Source organism: Diadema setosum, chromosome 7 (assembly GCF_964275005.1).
Source record: "Diadema setosum chromosome 7, eeDiaSeto1, whole genome shotgun sequence".
Lineage (NCBI taxonomy): Eukaryota > Metazoa > Echinodermata > Echinoidea > Diadematoida > Diadematidae > Diadema > Diadema setosum.
The window spans coordinates 9,568,954-9,576,068 of NC_092691.1; the positions used below are offsets into that span (position 1 = coordinate 9,568,954).

The 7,115-nt window shown below is 37.9% G+C and overlaps 1 long non-coding RNA gene across 1 annotated transcript; it reads right to left on the bottom strand.

The window, feature by feature from the left end:
* Nucleotides 1–935: 935 nt before the first annotated feature.
* On the bottom strand, nucleotides 936–5,542 carry LOC140231312 (uncharacterized). The gene is made up of 4 exons (XR_011901431.1): nucleotides 5,412–5,542; nucleotides 2,519–2,702; nucleotides 1,907–2,072; nucleotides 936–1,287 (listed from the first exon to the last, which is right to left on the bottom strand). It is a non-coding gene; the product is annotated as an uncharacterized lncRNA (long non-coding RNA).
* Nucleotides 5,543–7,115: the final 1,573 nt, after the last annotated feature.

The window sequence follows — 7,115 nt, forward strand, 5'->3', positions numbered from 1 at the left end:
CACTAATTGCCCTCAAAATTACGTAACGGCTTTGAGAACAGCTTTCTTCCCCAGTTTTCAAGCCATTAAAACAATGTTTAGCACACATGTTGAGTTTAATGTAAAGTTGCACAAAACATACAATTCTAAACAGCAGTGGAAAGAGTGTTGCTATTGTCTCTGAACATTGTAATGGCCCTCACAAATCAAACAAAATCTTGAGGAGTTTTTTCCCTCTCCAGTTTTTCAGTGATACAAACAAAACATGGTACATTTGTTGTACTTGATTTAAAGTTGCAGGATAAATTTTAAAGAGAAACTGGAAGTGCATTGCAGGAGTAACAGTGCATAATCGCCTTAAAATCATGACAAAACCTTGCACATTGAAATTCTTCAGCTGTTTGTTGTTATTTCAGAAAAAAAATGACTCACAGTGATTGCATGTAAATTTGACTTTTTCGAGAGTAGCTGTGTTTGTAGTTGAAATAAAACCATTGTAAGTTAAAGGTAGGGAATCCCATTTGCATGCCTTGAATGAAGAGTTGTATAAATACAGTGGTATGTTGAAGAGAGTATCATTTTAGAAACTCCCATAAAGTATTGAGAGTGGAAGGTAACATTTAGTACATTCTTATTGACCGTTAGATTTTGAATTGAATTTTTTTCGGGGCTCACCGTAAATTCCAGTACACTACTAGGCTACCTTTGCAGACCCATGCACTGCATGTGTGTCCATCATGTATATTTTGTGAAGAAAGTTCATCAAAACTTACAAACATTTCTATATACATTCTTGCCACACACTCTATATGTTATTACATCAGCTCTTATACTTTTAGATTTGTGTTTATAGATAAAAAAATACAGAAGACTGCAACAAAAAGGCTTAAGTGTGGCTGACACACAGAACTACTGAGTAGTTGAGTTTTGTGCATTATTCAAATTGTAGATAACTGTTGACCTCCAAATTTCTCAGCAGTGGCCTAAACAAGTCCCCTGACGTTCATATTTAATGTTTTGCTGCATTTTGGGAGGTTTGTAAAAGGTATCCCCTACCTTTAACATCAAATGCATGTAAAATTCATGGCAACTTGCACTGATGGTCCAACATAAATGAAAGAATATAGTAAGTCAATATGTCAGTTTCTTCAAGTTCCACCTTCAGGACTGCCTGCTGTAGTAGCTGCCATTTTCTTGCTTTGAAAAGTCACATTTTGTTTCCAGTAAGTCCCAGAGAGACAGCAATGTCATCCCACATCGATCTTGCAGTTACAGGTGTAAGTGTTGAGGTGAACTGCATGACAAGGGCTAAACAAACACAAAAAAGAGAGCAAAAGGGAGAAAACAGGGGAAATATTAATTGTTACAAAAATGCATAAGGTTCCCTGTGAAGCAAATGTTTGTAGTTTAGGATGCCTCCAACTTTCCGCCCATTTGCTCACAGTGTTTACAGCACTTGAACTACATACATTAGCAACTGACAACCACAGTTGCGTCATTGAGTTGAGTTGTTATGAAGGTCCTCGACCATGGAATTGACTCTGGAATTTTATTTTTCTTGAGAAAGTAAAAGAACAATGTGGCATGGTTTTTTTTTTTTTAATACTTAGAGAACTTACACCTGAATAATCCTTGTTGATGTGATAACTTAAAATCAGCAAATTTCGACAGTGATCTTAGATCTGAACCCCCTGACAAAAAGAAGTATCCCTGGCTGATAATTCTTTGAATAAAGCCAACTCAACAATGTTGTTTGAAGTATGTAAATCAAATTTGGAATTTTCAGATACACCCCAAATACATAAATATGTTGCACTTGTCTGTAGAGAGAAAAACAACAAGAAGAAGCATGTTTTTGTTTTTCTTTCTCTCTCTATTTGAGGTGTAAAGCAAACATTTTCCATTGCTGCATCAGCAGGGTACCTACTGCTGATAAAATTTTGGTTTCCTTTGCTTCTTGACTCCTCCTTATCTTCTTAGGTTTTGCTTTGACAGGTCCTGCATCTCCTTCTCCTGCTCCTTCTCCATCATCTTATGTGTAGCATTTCAGCCTTTGACGCCTTACTGGTAGAGTCTTTATCATCTTGTAATTCCTAGTAAATAGGAGAAAAAGAAAAAGAAAAAGAAAAAGAAAAAAACACACAAACATGAATACATATTATCGTATTGAATTAGAATAACGAAGAGAGATGCATTCCTCATATGTCTTACAATTGATTCATTCTTTCAGAGAGATGATGTTTTCATAAATTTCTAGAAATTGCTAACAATGAACTGTATTAGAAGTTCTATGAATAAACTATTCATTACTTTTAGGCTAGCATGAATGACATTTTTATTTTCTTCAAAATACTGTAAAGACAATTAAATTACACTTTTTGAAATAATTTCTTTCTTTCTCTCAACTTAGTGGGGTTTTTTTTATTGTCAAGCCACCATAAAAAGAAAAAGAAACTGATGTATTCACACATGCAGTCACATAAAAATTTTGGAAAGTATGAAAAAGTGTTTATTTTATCTTCTAGCACATATAATGTACCTCAGTCTCCAAAATTGGTAAGTGATCCTCTTGGCATGTTTGTCCTCAGAAATTGTAGGTAAGAGAGGGATTCATTTACTTCTGCAGGACAACCGGTTGCCAGCTGCTCCTTTTCTGCTCTTCCTTTTCAACATTGTGACAAGCTTGTGTATGAATTCCCTAGAGATTTCATTTTTATTCAGACCTGTTTAGGGTGACACAAAGGGACAAATATTTTTAGGCATTTATGATAATTACAGTAGACTCTAAATTTACCATTTGGGTAAAAAGGACAACATTTGGGAATGAATAGAGTTAACAAAAACATATAGTGATACACAAATTTATTCAATTATTCACCATTGTTGATCATTGGAAATAGCAGAAGCACTTGCATGTAACTCAGAATAACATCATAGAGGCTTGTACATAAGTGCTTCATAAATTCATATATCATAATCATAATTATTTCAGTCATTAATAAGTAGATGCTCTAAGATCTTAGGGCCGGAAAGCTAAACCAAATTACACTCTGCATTACATATAGTGTATTTAGTACAAGTATGTCAATATACATGAGTAACACATATGACGCATACAGCATTTGTTTCCTACAGTCTGCAATTTTGGATAATTATGATTGCCTTTGAATGATGTTTTATATTCTGCAATCAAACTGCAAGTACAATCTGTACACCTACAGATTGGGGCAGGGTCTTTGATGATTTCAGACTGAGAGTTCATTTTGATATACTTTGTTATGAAATTAAAGGGCAATTAAAGTTAACAGAGAGTATGACATGTATACCGGTACTACAGTGTACACTGTATAATATAGCCTTACGAAGTGCTGTGCACAGCACGTTTGTGACTTGCTGAGGCAGCAACGACAAGGCTGTGTTTATTATCAACACAGATTAACAAATGACGCGCTACCAGATAATCAAAATACTTTGTAGCACTAGTCTGCAGACCTGGGCATGAACATGTTACAGCCTCATACAGTAACACCTCTCAGTTTGGAGTGCATGATTGATCATCACATAAAAACTCGCAGTGACAAACACGGATAAAATGTTAATCACCTAGTGACCTACATGTAGAGGGTCACTTCACTGCATAGTTTGCAATTGTTTTGTGGGTGTGTGTTTCTACAATTCTAGACTACAATTTCCGTACAAATCTCCAAGAACAATTGATCTATCAAAGTTACCTCAGCTCCATTTAGGCCTTATTCTTAAAAATCTGGAGTGTTGTACTCCTGCCCTAGTTAGGCAATTTCCATGAGACTATAGACCCTATGTCTACTCTCCAAAAAAATGTTTGGGAGGATCCAAGAGCCGTCAAAGATTTCTTTTTTTTTAATGTCATTAAACTCCTGCGAACATATTGTTTATTTTTCTGTCTAGGATCTGGATTCATACTGCTTGTAACTATAGCAATGGATCTCAAATATACAATGTAGGTCTAACGCCTAGAGTTCTAATTCCTCTAATCGTTTAATACAAAATGTAAGCCTACGGTTCCAGACCACCAAGGTCGAAGCCCAGGGCAGGAAAGGCTAGCACAGCTACTGACAATCTAGATCCAGTAGGTGCCTAGGCTTAAGTAATAATCTACACTGTATTTCTGTAGTCATCACTAGCTTAACCAGAGTAGGCCTACCGTATGATTTTGAAATCCACGAGCACATTAAAAAAAAAAAAAAAGGAAACCCATCTAACGTTAGTACCTTACGGTAGATCACCGTAAGCTATAAGGGACTAGAAACATTACTATCATTTAATGTTGTAGAACGGGTCTAAAACTAAAAAGAAGAAGCCTGCTGACTGCGAGTACTAGTGCCAACGTTAGTGCATGCTATGACTGCTACTGCCTAGTGCTTTATTAGATCTAACGTTAGTGCTTAGGGTCTAGACTTACCCCAGGACGCTCCGTGTAGACAGTTACACTGTCCTGTGTGTTGGGGCTGGTCACAGTTAAGCCTAGACTAGTCTGACCAGACAGACTGTGCACAGCACAGCAGTCGCTTTGCGACAGCGGCTGCATGTAGTTAGGTCTAGACAGACTAGTTAATCTATATATTACAGACTTAAGAATGTAGATTTCTAGAGATCTTTTATGGTGTACAGTAATTTTACATCTTAACGTTAATGGGCTAGGCTTTCAATATCATTATCAATATCCTTTCCTATCAACGTGTAAAAAAAATTATCTGGATCTCTCTAACTGTTGGCTAGCTTACTCTTTTTCAAAGTTAGACAGAAATCACGTCTAACGTTAGGCCCTAACGTTACTTAGCTGTTTACGTGTTAACGGTTAGTGTTCACGTCCACATCAGTCGATCCAGTGGCAGTGCAATACGCCAATATGGTCTAGACTTAGATCTAGGGCCTGTCCAGACCAGGGCCCAGAGGGGCCTAATTAGTACTAACGTTAACGTCAGTAGAAGTAGTAAATTTTATGTCGATTTATTAAAATTCGACTGGAACACGTATCAATCTAGATTAAAAAGCTACAATGTAGTCAGGCCTATACTATATGTATAGAACCACTTCTTCTAGGCCCACACACGTACGTATTTAACGTTAGGCTAAATACGTGTGTGGGCCTAAAATTAGGCATGGCTAGATATGGGTCTAGTTTATACTATACTCAGTAGGGCCTAGGTCTAGTATAATTTAAACATTAACGTTTGTAGATCAAACACTTTTTTGACTTAACAAGTTAGTCCAATTAAGGGCCAAGGCTATGCATACAGTAGGCCTACCGGTCCGGCGGTACGCACACAAAATTTTAACCAACCCACAGACTGTTTAATTTGCCCTCGTTCAAACTCTGTAAATGGGACTACGTATGGACAAAACAGCTGCGATGGACTCGAGAAGCCCATATTCATGGTAGAATTACTCACGATTGCATTCTAAGTCGTTGTAAAACTCCCTCCCCATCTCATCTTCGTCATCATGTTGAGATAGATCAGTAAGCAATTGTGGAATAAAGGAAGCATATCCAGCCAAATCTTGATCAGTATTTCTTCTACCGCCTTGCTCCACTGAAAGTTTTCGATCACCATCGCAAAGATCCTGCGATAAATTTTGAACATGTTGAAAATTCTGCGATGGGCTGCGATAGCTCAAAATCGCCGGTTATCGTATCGCAGAAATCCTCACACTGTGCGATTTCTCGTCGTGCGACATCGCAAAGGGTAAATCGCAGTAAAAATCGCACAGTGTGAGTCCGCCTTTATCCTCGTTCGCTGAGTCTGTCTCTGTGTGTGTGTGTTGATAAATCAATGCGACTGCGATCCGACTAAGTTAGTGCGCGAGTGTTCGGATGTGCCGTGTGAGATTTGTGCCTATTGATGTGTGTACATTGTACATACAGACAGGGATTGTTCCTGTGCGTTCAGGCGTGTCAGGTACCTCGCTGTTCACTTTCTGACATCGATTTTTTAATTGTACGCAAGGAATGGACCACCCAAAATCATTCAGTACCAGTCTTGTTTGGTCGCTTCCGAACTATATTTTTGCATCTTGAATTCTGCATGCAATTACTTGATGTGCCACAACAAAATATTGTCATAGAAATAACGGCAGGAGGAGACTCAATGTTGTAATCAGAGGCGGATCCAGGAATTCCGTAATGTTGGAGGCGGCGGCGCCTTTAAAATTACTAAATTAAAGGGGGGGGGGGCGCCCGGTACGCGCCCGGTACGCTCCCCTAGTATGGCAATGTACATAAAATACATAAAAAATACAGGCCTACATTTGCTTGAAATGTGCTTGCATTATTTATTCAAGAACCTTCATATGAGATGGAAAAGACAGACGGCCGTCATGTTAAACATTCAAAGCCGTGGCGCCTTATTTGGTAGGCCTACTAGTATATTGACGGTGCAAGGTAAGGAGGGCTGTCTTCTCGAGATCACGAAAAATATCACAGGTATGAGTCTTTGTCAGCAGTTACATAGGTCTTACTGTCATGCTGTATCAATATCTAATAATCAACATACAGCTGGTACATATGCCTAATAAGTAGCCTGTGCTCCTACGAAACTCTCTCCTACATCGCACGCTGAGCCAAACGTTTAAGGCCTACATTCTACCCATGCACAAACACAACCCTAACCCAAATCCAAATCCTCACGTCAAACTAAACCTACAAACCCTATCACAACCCTAAGTTTAAAGGGATCGTATAGTTTTGGTTGAGACCTAATTTCAGGTTTCTAATATTTTTTGGTGAGATAATGAGAAACCTCTTATGAAATATGAAAGAGCATGTAATTCCATGAGGAATTCAACGGGGTTTTTTTTTAATGAAAATTGGTTTTGAAATGGTTGAGATATCCAAAACAGAGCGGTTCTAATAAGTGTGGGACCCACACTTTATTACGATCGCTTTGTTTTACTTTGTTTTTGGATGTTTCGGTCATTCCAAACCCAATTTTCATCAAATAAACTTTGAATTCCTCTTAAAATTGTATGCTCTGTACGCATAAGTGTTTTCTTGGTATCTCGCAAATAGTTAAAAGCCCAATTCTCATCTCCACCAATGACTGTACTATCCCTTTAAGTCTTTGGAGAAAATAAACCCTGAGCAACTTTATAGTCGC